This window comes from Argopecten irradians, chromosome 2 (assembly GCF_041381155.1).
Source record: "Argopecten irradians isolate NY chromosome 2, Ai_NY, whole genome shotgun sequence".
NCBI classification, from domain to species: Eukaryota; Metazoa; Mollusca; class Bivalvia; order Pectinida; family Pectinidae; genus Argopecten; species Argopecten irradians.
Genome location: NC_091135.1, coordinates 70,053,645 through 70,069,222, shown reverse-complemented (window position 1 = coordinate 70,069,222; position 15,578 = coordinate 70,053,645). Strand labels below are relative to the sequence as shown.

Sequence of the window (15,578 nt, the reverse complement as noted above, 5' to 3'; positions counted from 1 at the left end):
ATCAACACTCCAATCACGATCAACACTGTCCAATCATGATCAACACTGTCCAATCACGATCAACACTGCCCTAGCACGATCAACACTTTTCAATCACAATCAACACTGTCCAATCACGATCAACACTGTCCAATCACGATCAACACTTTCCAATTTTGATCAACACTGTCCAATCATTAACACTATCCAATCATAATCAAAACTGTCCAATCACGATCAACACTTTCCAATCACAATCAACACTGTCCAATCATGATCAACACTTTCCAATCACAATCAACACTGTCCAATCACGATCAACACTGTACAATCACAATCAACACTGTCCAATCATGATCAACACTTTCCAATCACGATCAACACTGTCCAATCACGATCAACACTGTCCAATTGTCCAATCACAATCAACACTGTCCAATCACGATCAACACTTTCCAATTTTGATCAACACTGTCCAATCATTAACACTATCCAATCATAATCAAAACTGTCCAATCACGATCAACACTTTCCAATCACAATCAACACTGTCCAATCACGATCAACACTTTCCAATCACAATCAACACTGTCCAATCACGATCAACACTGTACAATCACAATCAACACTGTCCAATCATGATCAACACTATCCAATCATTAACACTGTCCAATCAACACTGTCCAATCACAATCAACACTATCCAATCACAAGCAACACTGTCCAATCACGATCAGCACTGTCCAATCACGATCAACACTGTCCAATCACAATAAATACTGTCTGATCACGATCAATACTGTAGAATCACAATCAACACTGTCCAATCATGATCAACACTGTCCAATCACGATCAACACTGTCCAATCACGATCAACACTGTCCAATCACAATCAACACTGTCCAATAACGATCAACACTGTCCAATCATGATCAACACTGCCCAATCACGATCAACACTGTCCAATAACGATCAACACTTTCCAATCACAATCAACACTGTCCAATCACGATCAACACTGTCCAATTGTCAAATCACAATCAACACTGTCCAATCACAATCAACACTGTCCAATCACAATCAACACTGTCCAATCACAATCAACACTGTCCAATCACAATCAACACTGTCCAATCACAATCAACACTTTTCAATCACAATCAACACTGTCCAATCACGATCAACACTTTCCAATCACGATCAACACTGTCCAATCACGATCAACACTGTCCAATTGTCAAATCACAATCAACACTGTCCAATCACAATCAACACTGTCCAATCACGATCAACACTGTCCAATCACAATCAACACTTTCCAATCACGATCAACACTGTCCAATCACGATCAACACTGTCCAATTGTCCAATCACAATCAACACTGTCCAATCACAATCAACACTTTCCAATCACAATCAACACTGTCCAATCACGATCAACACTGTCCAATCACGATCAACACTGTCCAATCACAATCAACACTTTTCAATCACAATCAACACTGTCCAATCACAATCAACACTTTTCAATCACAATCAACACTGTCCAATCATGATCAACACACTGTCCAATCACGATCAACACTGTCCTAGCACGATCAACACTGTCCAATTGTCAAATCACAATCAACACTGTCCAATCACAATCAACACTGTCCAATCACGATCAACACTGTCCAATCACGATCAACACTTTCCAATCACGATCAACACTGTCCAATCACGATCAACACTGTCCAATTGTCCAATCACAATCAACACTGTCCAATCACAATCAACACTGTCCAATCACAATCAACACTTTCCAATCACAATCAACACTGTCCAATCACGATCAACACTGTCCAATCACGATCAACACTGTCCAATTGTCCAATCACAATCAACACTGTCCAATCACAATCAACACTGTCAAATCACTATCAACACTGTCCAATCACAATCAACACTGTCCAATCACAATCAACAATATCCAATCACGATCAACACTGTCCAATCATTAACACTGTCCAATCTTGATCAACACTGTCCAATCACAATCAACACTTTCCAATCACGATCAACACTGTCCAATCACAATCAACACTTTCCAATCACGATCAACACTGTCCAATCACGATCAACACTGTACAATCACAATCAACACTTTCCAATCACGATCAATACTGTAGAATCACAATCAACACTGTCCAATCATGATCAACAATATCCAATCATCAACACTGTCCAATCAACACTGTCCAATCACAATCAACACTATCCAATCACAATCAACACTGTCCAATCACAATCAACACTGTCCAATCACGATCAACACTGTCCAATCACAATAAACACTGTCTGATCATGATCAATACTGTAGAATCACAATCAACACTGTCCAATCATGATCAACACTGTCCAATCACAATCAACACTGTCCAATCACGATCAACACTGTCCAATCACGATCAACACTGTCCAATTGTCAAATCACAATCAACACTGTCCAATCACAATCAACACTTTTCAATCACAATCAACACTGTCCAATCACGATCAACACTGTCCAATCACAATCAACACTGTCCAATCATCAACACTGTCCAATCACAATAAATACTGTCTGATCATGATCAATACTGTAGAATCACAATCAACACTGTCCAATCATGATCAACACTGTCCAATCACGATCAACACTGTCCAATCACAATCAACACTGTCCAATCACGATCAACACTGTCCAATCACGATCAACACTGTCCAATTGTCAAATCACAATCAACACTGTCCAATCACAATCAACACTTTCCAATCACAATCAACACTGTCCAATCACGATCAACACTGTCCAATCACGATCAACACTGTCCAATCAAAATCACCACTTTTCAATCACAATCAACACTGTCCAATCACAATCAACACTGTCCAATCACAATCAACACTGTCCAATCACAATCAACACTGTCCAATCACAATCAACACTGTCCAATCACAATCAACACTTTTCAATCACAATCAACACTGTCCAATCACGATCAACACTGTCCAATCACGATCAACACTGTCCTAGCACGATCAACACTGTCCAATTGTCAAATCACATTCAACACTGTCCAATCACAATCAACACTGTCCAATCACGATCAACACTGTCCAATCACGATCAACACTTTCCAATCACGATCAACACTGTCCAATCACGATCAACACTGTCAAATTGTCCAATCACAATCAACACTGTCCAATCACAATCAACACTGTCCAATCACAATCAACACTTGCCAATCACGATCAACACTGTCCTAGCACGATCAACACTGTCCAATTGTCCAATCACAATCAACACTGTCCAATCACAATCAACACTGTCCAATCACGATCAACACTGTCCAATCACAATCAACACTGTCCAATCACAATCAACACTGTCCAATCACGATCAACACTGTCCAATCATGATCAACACTTTCCAATCACGATCAACACTGTCCAATCACGATCAACACTGTCCAATCACAATCAACACTGTCCAATCACAATCAACACTTTCCAATCACGATCAACACTGTCCAATTGTCCAATCACCGTCAACACTGTCCAATCACAATCAACACTGTCCAATCACAATCAACACTGTCCAATCATGATCAACACTGTCCAATCATGATCAACACTGTCCAATCATTAACACTGTCCAATCACGATCAACACTGTCCAATCATGATCAACACTATCAAATCACAATCAACACTGTCCAATCATTAACACTGTCCAATCACGATCAACACTGTCCAATCACGATCAACACTGTCCAATCACAATCAACACTGTCCAATCATGATCAACAGTGTCCAATCACAATCAACACTGTCCAATCACAATCAACACTGTCCAATTGTCCAATCACCGTCAACATTGTCCAATCACGATCAACAATGTCCAATCACGATCAACACTGTCCAATCACGATCAACACTGTCCAATTGTACAACCACCGTCAACATTGTCCAATCATTAACACTATCCAATCATGATCAACACTTTCCAATCACAATCAACACTGTCCAATCACAATCAACACAATGTACAATCACCGTCAACATTGTCCAATCGCAATCAACCCTTTACAATCACGATCAACACTAAATATACAATAATTATATACTAATTATTACAGTGTGAATGAGTGAGACACAAATTTGTTTTGAAGGCATATTAGGAGGGCGGCAAACACTCATTCCTTGGCGTAGCTCTATAAAGTCTATATCTAAACAGCCAGCTCTATAAAGTCTGTATCTATACTGCCAGCTCTATAAAGTCTGTATCTATACAGCCAGCTCTATAAAGTCTGTATCTATAGTCAGCTCTATAAAGTCTGTATCTATAGCCAGCTCTATAAAGTCTGTATCTAAAGACAGCTCTATAAAGTCTGTATCTATACAGCCAGCTCTATAAAGTCTGTATCTAAACAGCCAGCTCTATAAAGTCTGTATCTATACAAGTCTGTATCTACAGCCAGCTCTATAAAGTTTGTATCTATAGCCAGCTCTATAAAGTCTGTATCTATAGCCAGCTCTATAAAGTCTGTATCTATACAGACAGCTCTATATAGTCTGTATCTATAGTCAGCTCTATAAAGTCTGTATCAATACAGCCAGCTCTATAAAGTCTGTATCTAAACAGCCAGCTCTATAAAGTCTGTATCTATACAAGTCTGTATCTACAGCCAGCTCTATAAAGTTTGTATCTATAGCCAGCTCTTTAAAGTCTGTATCTATAGCCAGCTCTATAAAGTCTGTATCTATATAGCCAGCTCTATAAAGTCTGTATCTATATAGCCAGCTCTATAAAGTCTGTATCTATACAGCCAGCTCTATAAAGTCTGTATCTATACAGCCAGCTCTATAAAGTCTGTATCTATAGCCAGCTCTATAAAGTCTGTATCTATAGCCAGCTCTATAAAGTCTGTATCTATATAGCCAGCTCTATAAAGACTGTATCTATAGCCAGCTCTATAAAGTCTGTATCAATACAGCCAGCTCTATAAAGTCTGTATCTATAACCAGCTCATATAGTCTGTATCTATAGCCAGCTCTATAAAGTTTGTATCTATAGCCAGCTCTATAAAGTCTGTATCTATAGCCAGCTCTATAAAGTCTGTATCTATACAGCCAGCTCTATAAAGTCTGTATCTATAACCAGCTCATATAGTCTGTATCTATAGCCAGCTCTTTAAAGTCTGTATCTATAGCCAGCTCTATAAAGTCTGTATCTATATAGCCAGCTCTATAAAGTCTGTATCTATATAGCCAGCTCTATAAAGTCTGTATCTATACAGCCAGCTCTATAAAGTCTGTATCTATACAGCCAGCTCTATAAAGTCTGTATATATAGCCAGCTCTATAAAGTCTGTATCTATAGCCAGCTCTATAAAGTCTGTATCTATACAGCCAGCTCTATAAAGTCTGTATCTATATAGCCAGCTCTATAAAGTCTGTATCTATACAGCCAGCTCTATAAAGTCTGTATCTATATAGCCAGCTCTATAAAGTCTGTATCTATACAGCCAGCTCTATAAAGTCTTAATCTATAGCCAGCTCTATAGCCAGCTCTATAAAGTCTGTATCTATACAGCCAGCTCTATAAAGTCTGTATCTATAGCCAGCTCATATAGTCTGTATCTATACATCCATTTACAGTAATTTTGTTTCAATAATTAGCAAATCTAAATTGCAGCAGAATGATTAAGAGTTTAGTTCCAGCCCTTCTCTTTCAACTGGATGCACCCGTGTATAATGTATTGTTATACAACATGATCTACAGCTCTGTTAAACAATGGACAGGATTAACAAATTATTTATTTACAACATTGATTGTCTACATATTTGGTAGAGCTGTAACTGGAGAATCGCCTGTGACAGGGATCAGTTATACAACAGAACAGTGATCCTGGTCTATTTTAATCCTTGGATTAAACTTGTGTAACCTGATAACAGTGATCTTCATTAAATAGTAAACAAAACACTAACAGGGCTGATATATTATCAAGCTTCGGTACGACACTGATCAGATGTCAAAACATTATTGATCGAAAGGCTTTATAAGCTTTTGTTTGACACTGATCAGCAGTCATTAGATTATTAAGGAGATATGAACTTCTGTTTGTCAGCAATCCGCTATCATTACACTACGGCAGTTAAATGGCTATACAGCTCATATACACACAAAGCTAATTATGACTGTTCAAATTACATATCACCGGTAATATATTGATTTCATAAAGAACAATTCTCGTTTCATTGCATGATTATATGAATTTAGAGTTTAAAAGAACATTATATAGATAAATACAATTTTTTGACACTAAGTTTACAGTAGAACGTCTATAACAGTTATTCAGCTGAATTCTGGAAAAATTGTTACCCCTTAGTATTTATAATTATTTAGAATCGGGTACATTATACATTTGATAAACTATAATCAAGCAGAAAATCTAGCCTTAACATATATCTTGAATATTTGTATTAATTATTTTGTTTGTTAAAGCCCTTTGTTAAATGGGCACTGTCTCCTATAAACAGATAGGGTTCGTAATCCATTGCTTATCTTGTCAAGCTCCACACTCTCCGTTTTCTTTATTCACAAACTTTGCCTTAATTACAGTGAAGTTTCTTTACTAAAAGCTAACATTAACCAATTATCTCTAATTTACTGTGTTACAGTGTGTCTGCTTACAATCACAGCTCAATCTCCCCCTCCCTAAATTGTTTTCTGTAGTCATTAACTTGGGGATCTCTGAATTAAACTGATATGAAACAGGGCTGTGTCCACTTGAGATTGGTGGAACTTGAAATCTAAATAACAATCTTTAGTCTGTAGGAAGCAAAATCAGGAAAGGGGGTGTCTCAAAACTGTACATGGCCATGGTTACATGTGAATTATAATATTACAGTGGTACAATTGTACATCTGAAATTTCAAAACATTTACATTTTATATATTCACTATAACTTCACTATGTAAGCTTACTAAAAGTAGTTGGCATTGACCAGCCCATGAACTTTCATCATGCAGCTTATAATTATGTTGGTGCCATGATCATTGTCACATCACAATTTTTGTGTCAGTAACCGTGGAAGTGACTGTTGAAATGGCTGCTCCATCCATGATCATTGTCACATCACAATTTTTGTGTCAGTAACCGTGGAAGTGACTGTTGAAATGGCTGCTCCATCCATGATCATTGTCACATCACAATTTTTGTGTCAGTAACCATGGAAGTGACTGTTGAAATGGCTGCTCCATCAATGATCATTGTCACATCACAATTTTAGTGTCAGTAACCGTGGAAGTGACTGTTGAAATGGCTGCTCCATCCATGATCATTGTCACATCACAATTTTAGTGTCAGTAACCGTGGAAGTGACTGTTGAAATGGCTGCTCCATCCATGATCATTGTCACATCACAATTTTAGTGTCAGTAACCGTGGAAGTGACTGTTGAAATGGCTGCTCCATCCATGATCATTGTCACATCACAATTTTAGTGTCAGTAACCGTGGAAGTGACTGTTGAAATGGCTGCTCCATCCATGATCATTGTCACATCACAATTTTAGTGTCAAACCGTGGAAGTGACTGTTGAAATGGCTGCTCCATCCATGATCATTGTCACATCACAATTTTAGTGTCAGTAACCGTGGAAGTGACTGTTGAAATGGCTGCTCCATCCATGATCATTGTCACATCACAATTTTTGTGTCAGTAACCGTGGAAGTGACTGTTGAAATGGCTGCTCCATCCATGATCATTGTCACATCACAATTTTTGTGTCAGTAACCGTGGAAGTGACTGTTAAAATGGCTGCTCCATCCATGATCATTGTCACATCACAATTTTATGTCAGTAACCGTGGAAGTGACTGTTGAAATGGCTGCTCCATCCATGATCATTGTCACATCACAATTTTTGTGTCAGTAACCGTGGAAGTGACTGTTGAAATGGCTGCTCCATCCATGATCATTGTCACATCACAATTTTTGTGTCAGTAACCGTGGAAGTGACTGTTGAAATGGCTGCTCCATCCATGATCATTGTCACATCACAATTTTTGTGTCAGTAACCGTGGAAGTGACTGTTGAAATGGCTGCTCCATCCATGATCATTGTCACATCACAATTTTAGTGTCAGTAACCGTGGAAGTGACTGTTAAAATGGCTGCTCCATCCATGATCATTGTCACATCACAATTTTTGTGTCAGTAACCGTGGAAGTGACTGTTGAAATGGCTGCTCCATCCATAATCATTGTCACATCACAATTTTTGTGTCAGTAACCGTGGAAGTGACTGTTGAAATGGCTGCTCCATCCATGATCATTGTCACATCACAATTTTTGTGTCAGTAACCATGGAAGTGACTGTTGAAATGGCTGCTCCATCCATGATCATTGTCACATCACAATTTTAGTGTCAGTAACCATGGAAGTGACTGTTGAAATGGCTGCTCCATCCATGATGATACAAAATCTCTTGAGTTGTTATCAAATGTAAATATAAGCATTGAACTGCATTCAGTTAGTGATTAAGGGAGTATGAATGGTAATTAAATAACCACATTCATTAATTTAGCCGTTGTACAGTTGGTGTTCATGCGTCCACAATTGCCAACTGAATGTAATTATATATCTGTAACACAAGTATCCATTGTGTCATAGTGATAGAGGCCATTCAATGATGTAATATTACATATACTTAGACTTACATTGGAGACATCTTTCAAAAAAATATACAAAGCCTTATCAATTTGGTTTTTTTTTTCTTTTCTTTTGGTGAAAAAGTGTGATGACAGCTGCTCAAACAAATACTGCTAATCACTAAAGTTTTAAATATATTAGGTATTCATTCATCCAACTGATCATTAATGCAGTATTTGTTTTGAGACACTAAGCCTATATGTACATGCAGATGTCTGTACTATAAACTGTGCACTATAAACAATTTGTTTTTCAGAGATATTTGACGGCTGCTACATTTCAAGATCTTGACCTTTGAGATAACCTTCAGATCAGCAGCGCCATTTTGTATCCTGACATTTCTGCTTGAGTAAGCCTTCAGCTGTATGGCAGCCATATGAGACACACTTGGCTAATAAATACCTATACCAGAACTGTAGATCCTCAAATAGATCCTACTGTTTTGAAACAAGACAAATTTAAGGCTGAAAATAGCTTTAAAAAACAACATGGCTGCCTGGTGAGATTGATGGAGAGGAGTGTTCTCCAGGGATTCCCACATTTCACCACCACCAGAACAGTTACAATCTTTACTCCTGTTATTAGGTATTTAAGATTGAGATTGAAAATTTTATTGACACAATAATGGCTTCTGAATCATTTGAAAGAGGGAAATGTCTTGTGGGATTTGGTAGTATTTATTTTTGAATTGAAAAGAAACATTACAATCTCTAAAAAATTAATGTGGAAACCTTTCACTGTACAGCTGCAGCGCTAAATAATCTAAACCAGAAAATTAGTTTATTTCAATTTTTGAAATCTAAAGGACTAAACTTGCAAAAACTGATCTGTTAAATCTTAAATCTATTCTCCACTACAAATTACAGTATCCAATACTCTATTCTCAACTACAAATTACAGTATCCAATACTCTATTCTCCACTACAAATACAGTATCCAATACTCTATTCTCCACTACAAATTACAGTATCCAATACTCTATTCTCCACACTACAAATACAGTATCCAATACTCTATTCTCCACTCCAAATTACAGTATCCAATACTCTATTCTCTTCACTACAAATACAGTATCCAATACTCTATTCTCCACTACAAATTACAGTATCCAATACTCTATTCTCCACTACAAATTATAGTATCCAATACTCTATTCTCCAGTACAAATTACAGTATCCAATACTCTATTCTCCACTACAAATTACAGTATCCAATACTCTATTCTCCACTACAAATTACAGTATCCAATACTCTATTCTCCACACTGCAAATTACAGTATCCAATACTCTGTTCTCCACTACAAATTACAGTATCCAATACTCTATTCTCCACTACAAATTACAGTATCTAATACTCTATTCTCCACTACAAATTACAGTATCCAATACTCTATTCTCCACACTACAAATTACAGTATCCAATACTCTATTCTCCACTACAAATTACAGTATCCAATACTCTATTCTCCACACTACAAATTACAGTATCCAATACTCTATTCTCCACACTAAAAATTACAGTATCCAATACTCTATTCTCCACACTACAAATTACAGTATCCAATACTCTATTCTCCACTACAAATTACAGTATCCAATACTCTATTCTCCACACTACAAATACAGTATCCAATACTCTATTCTCCACTCCAAATTACAGTATCCAATACTCTATTCTCTTCACTACAAATACAGTATCCAATACTCTATTCTCCACTACAAATTACAGTATCCAATACTCTATTCTCTTCACTACAAATACAGTATCCAATACTCTATTCTCTTCACTACAAATACAGTATCCAATACTCTATTCTCCACACTACAAATTACAGTATCCAATACTCTATTCTCCACACTACAAATACAGTATCCAATACTCTATTCTCCACTCCAAATTACAGTATCCAATACTTTATTCTCTTCACTACAAATACAGTATCCAATACTCTATTCTCCACACTACAAATTACAGTATCCAATACTCTATTCTCTTCACTACAAATACAGTATCCAATACTCTATTCTCTTCACTACAAATTCAGTATCCAATACTCTATTCTCCACACTACAAATTACAGTATCCAATACTCTATTCTCCACTCCAAATTACAGTATCCAATACTCTATTCTCCACTCCAAATTACAGTATCCAATACTCTATTCTCCACTCCAAATTATAGTATCCAATACTCTATTCTCCACTACAAATTACAGTATCAATTACTCTATTCTCTTCACTACAAATACAGTATCCAATACTCTATTCTCCACTCCAAATTACAGTATCCAATACTCTATTCTCCACACTACAAATTACAGTATCCAATACTCTATTCTCCACTCCAAATTACAGTATCCAATACTCTATTCTCCACTCCAAATTACAGTATCTCCAATACTCTATTCTCCACACTACAAATACAGTATCCAATACTCTATTCTCCACACTACAAATACAGTATCCAATACTCTATTCTCCACTCCAAATTACAGTATCCAATACTCTATTCTCTTCACTACAAATTACAGTATCCAATACTCTATTCTCCACACTACAAATTACAGTATCCAATACTCTATTCTCTTCACTACAAATTACAGTATCCAATACTCTATTCTCTTCACTACAAATTACAATATCCAATACTCTATTCTCCACACTACAAATTACAGTATCCAATACTCTATTCTCTTCACTACAAATTACAATATCCAATACTCTATTCTCCACACTACAAATTACAGTATCCAATACTCTATTCTCCACACTACAAATTACAGTATCCAATACTCTATTCTCTTCACTACAAATTACAATATCCAATACTCTATTCTCCACACTACAAATTACAGTATCCAATACTCTATTCTCCACACTACAAATTACAGTATCCAATACTCTATTCTCTTCACTACAAATTACAATATCCAATACTCTATTCTCCACACTACAAATTACAGTATCCAATACTCTATTCTCCACACTACAAATTACAATATCCAATACTCTATTCTCCACACTACAAATTACAGTATCCAATACTCTATTCTCTTCACTACAAATTACAATATCCAATACTCTATTCTCCACACTACAAATTACAGTATCCAATACTCTATTCTCCACACTACAAATTACAGTATCCAATACTCTATTCTCTTCACTACAAATTACAGTATCCAATACTCTATTCTCCACTACAAATTACAGTATCCAATACTCTATTCTCCACACTACAAATTACAGTATCCAATACTCTATTCTCCACTACAAATTACAGTATCCAATACTCTATTCTCCACTACAAATTACAGTATCCAATACTCTATTCTCCACTACAAATTACAGTATCCAATACTCTATTCTCCACTACAAATTACAGTATCCGATACTCTATTCTCCAAACTACAAATTACAGTATCCAATTCTCTATTCTCCACTACAAATTACAGTATCTAATACTCTATTCTCCACACTACAAAATTACAGTATCCAATACTCTATTCTCCACTACAAATTACAGTATCCAATACTCTATTCTCCACTACAAATTACAGTATCCAATACTCTATTCTCCACTCCAAATTACAGTATCCAATACTCTATTCTCCACACTACAAATTACAGTATCCAATACTCTATTCTCCACTACAAATTACAGTATCCAATACTCTATTCTCCACACTACAAATTACAGTATCCAATACTCTATTCTCCACACTACAAATTACAGTATCCAATACTCTATTCTCCACTACAAATTACAGTATCCAATACTCTATTCTCCACACTACAAATTACAGTATCCAATACTCTATTCTCCACACTACAAATTACAGTATCCAATACTCTATTCTCCACACTACAAATTACAGTATCCAATACTCTATTCTCTTCACTACAAATTACAGTATCCAATACTCTATTCTCTTCACTACAAATTACAGTATCCAATACTCTATTCTCCACTACAAATTACAGTATCCAATACTCTATTCTCCACTACAAATTACAGTATCCAATACTCTATTCTCCACTACAAATTACAGTATCCAATACTCTATTCTCCACACTACAAATTACAGTATCCAATACTCTATTCTCTTCACTACAAATTACAGTATCCAATACTCTATTCTCCACTACAAATTACAGTATCCAATACTCTATTCTCCACTACAAATTACAGTATCCAATACTCTATTCTCCACTACAAATATTCTCCACAAATTACAGTATCCAATACTCTATTCTCCACACTACAAATTACAGTATCCAATACTCTATTCTCCACACTACAAATTACAGTATCCAATACTCTATTCTCCACTACAAATTACAGTATCCAATACTCTATTCTCCACACTACAAATTACAGTATCCAATACTCTATTCTCCACTACAAATTACAGTATCCAATACTCTATTCTCCACTACAAATTACAGTATCCAATACTCTATTCTCCACTACAAATTACAGTATCCAATACTCTGTTCTCCACTACAAATTACAGTATCCAATACTCTATTCTCCACTACAAATTACAGTATCCAATACTCTATTCTCCACACTACAAATTACAGTATCCAATACTCTATTCTCCACTACAAATTACAGTATCCAATACTCTATTCTCCACTACAAATTACAGTATCCAATACTCTATTCTCCACTCCAAATTACAGATATCCAATACTCTATTCTCCACTCCAAATTACAGTATCCAATACTCTATTATCCACACTACAAATTACAGTATCCAATACTCTATTCTCCACTACAAATTACAGTATCTAATACTCTATTCTCCACTACAAATTACAGTATCCAATACTCTATTTTCCACACTCCAAATTACAGTATCCAATACTCTATTCTCCACTCCAAATTACAGTATCCAATACTCTATTCTCCACTCCAAATTACAGTATCCAATACTCTATTCTCCACTACAAATTACAGTATCCAATACTCTATTCTCCACTACAAATTACAGTATCCAATACTCTATTCTCCACTACAAATTACAGTATCCAATACTCTATTCTCCACTACAAATTACAGTATCCAATACTCTATTCTCCACTACAAATTACAGTATCCAATACTCTATTCTCCACTACAAATTACAGTATCCAATACTCTATTCTCCACTACAAATTACAGTATCCAATACTCTATTCTCCACTACAAATTACAGTATCCAATACTCTATTCTCTCCACTACAAATTACAGTATCCAATACTCTATTCTCCACTACAAATTACAGTATCCAATACTCTATTCTCCACTACAAATTACAGTATCCAATACTCTATTCTCCACTACAAATTACAGTATCCAATACTCTATTCTCCACACTACAAATTACAGTATCCAATACTCTATTCTCCACACTACAAATACAGTATCCAATACTCTATTCTCCACTCCAAATTACAGTATCCAATACTCTATTCTCCACACTACAAATTACAGTATCCAATACTCTATTCTCCACACTACAAATACAGTATCCAATACTCTATTCTCCACTCCAAATTACAGTATCCAATACTCTATTCTCAATTACAAATTACAGTATCCAATGCTCTATTCTCCACTAAAACAAGTTTAAAAGCATGGAAACTGAAATTGAATATATTTCTTTCCCTTTCTTCACTCAGGCAAAGACCACTGTTAAGGAGTGCGTTGACATATCATAGCATGGCTTATAAATGTCTTAACATAAAACTATCCATTAAAAATTTGTGTTTTTGGCATATCGCACTAACAACCATTTTACATCAAAGATGTTCGGACACGTTACTCTGATGTATGTAAATTGAGTTAATCGTGAAACTCTATGGGGTGGTAAAAATACCAATCTCTGCTCTCACCAGGCATGTTAGCTTAACATGGTCTCAACAAAATACCAATCTCTGCTCTCACCAGGCATGTTAGCTTAACATGGTCTCAACAAAATACCAATCTCTGCTCTCACCAGGCATGTTAGCTTAACATGGTCTCAACAAAATACCAATCTCTGCTCTCACCAGACATGTTAGCTTAACATGGTCTCAACAAAATACCATTCTCTGCTCTCACCAGGCATGTTAGCTTAACATGGTCTCAACAAAATACCAATCTCTGCTCTCACCAGGCATGTTAGCTTAACATGGTCTCAACAAAATACCAATCTCTGCTCTCACCAGGCATGTTAGCTTAACATGGTCTCAACAAAATATCAATCTCTGCTCTCACCAGGCATGTTAGCTTAACATGGTCTCAACAAAATACCAATCTCTGCTCTCACCAGGCATGTTAGCTTAACATGGTCTCAACAAAATATCAATCTCTGCTCTCACCAGGCATGTTAGCTTAACATGGTCTCAACTCAGATTTACGGTGTTTCCTTTATCAATGTTGCTTTCATCTCTTTTCATGAATTATTTGGACAAGTCTATTCTTTAACAAAAGTACTAAATCATTTAAGTTTCGTTTAGAAATTTTAATGACAAAATCATCTAATAAATAAACCAATATCTAAACACATAGTTGTATGAGCCTGTAACACCTTTCCTAACCTGTTTTGTTACCCGGGAGCTTTATATCAACTGATTCACTTTATCAATATGGACTCCAAGGTTATCACACAAACGTCATCACATTACGTTGGAGCGATAAATACAGATAAAGGATATATAAAAGGAATTTATCACATTACATTTCAATTCTCATGTATTATCATTACTAAATTGGTATAGTATAATTTTTCTGGATATTTTCTAAATTGTTAAAGCGATATGACTTTGAGACACGAGAGGATATAATTCGGCTGTGATTCAAACCCAGAAGTTCTGTTTAGAAATG

General features: G+C 36.0%; 1 protein-coding gene across 2 annotated transcripts in view; it reads right to left on the bottom strand.

The window, feature by feature from the left end:
• The window catches only part of LOC138316345 (uncharacterized), a 203,023-nt gene that overhangs the window by 127,132 nt on the left and 60,313 nt on the right, over positions 1–15,578 (bottom strand). The gene's annotated exons all lie outside the window — the stretch shown is intronic.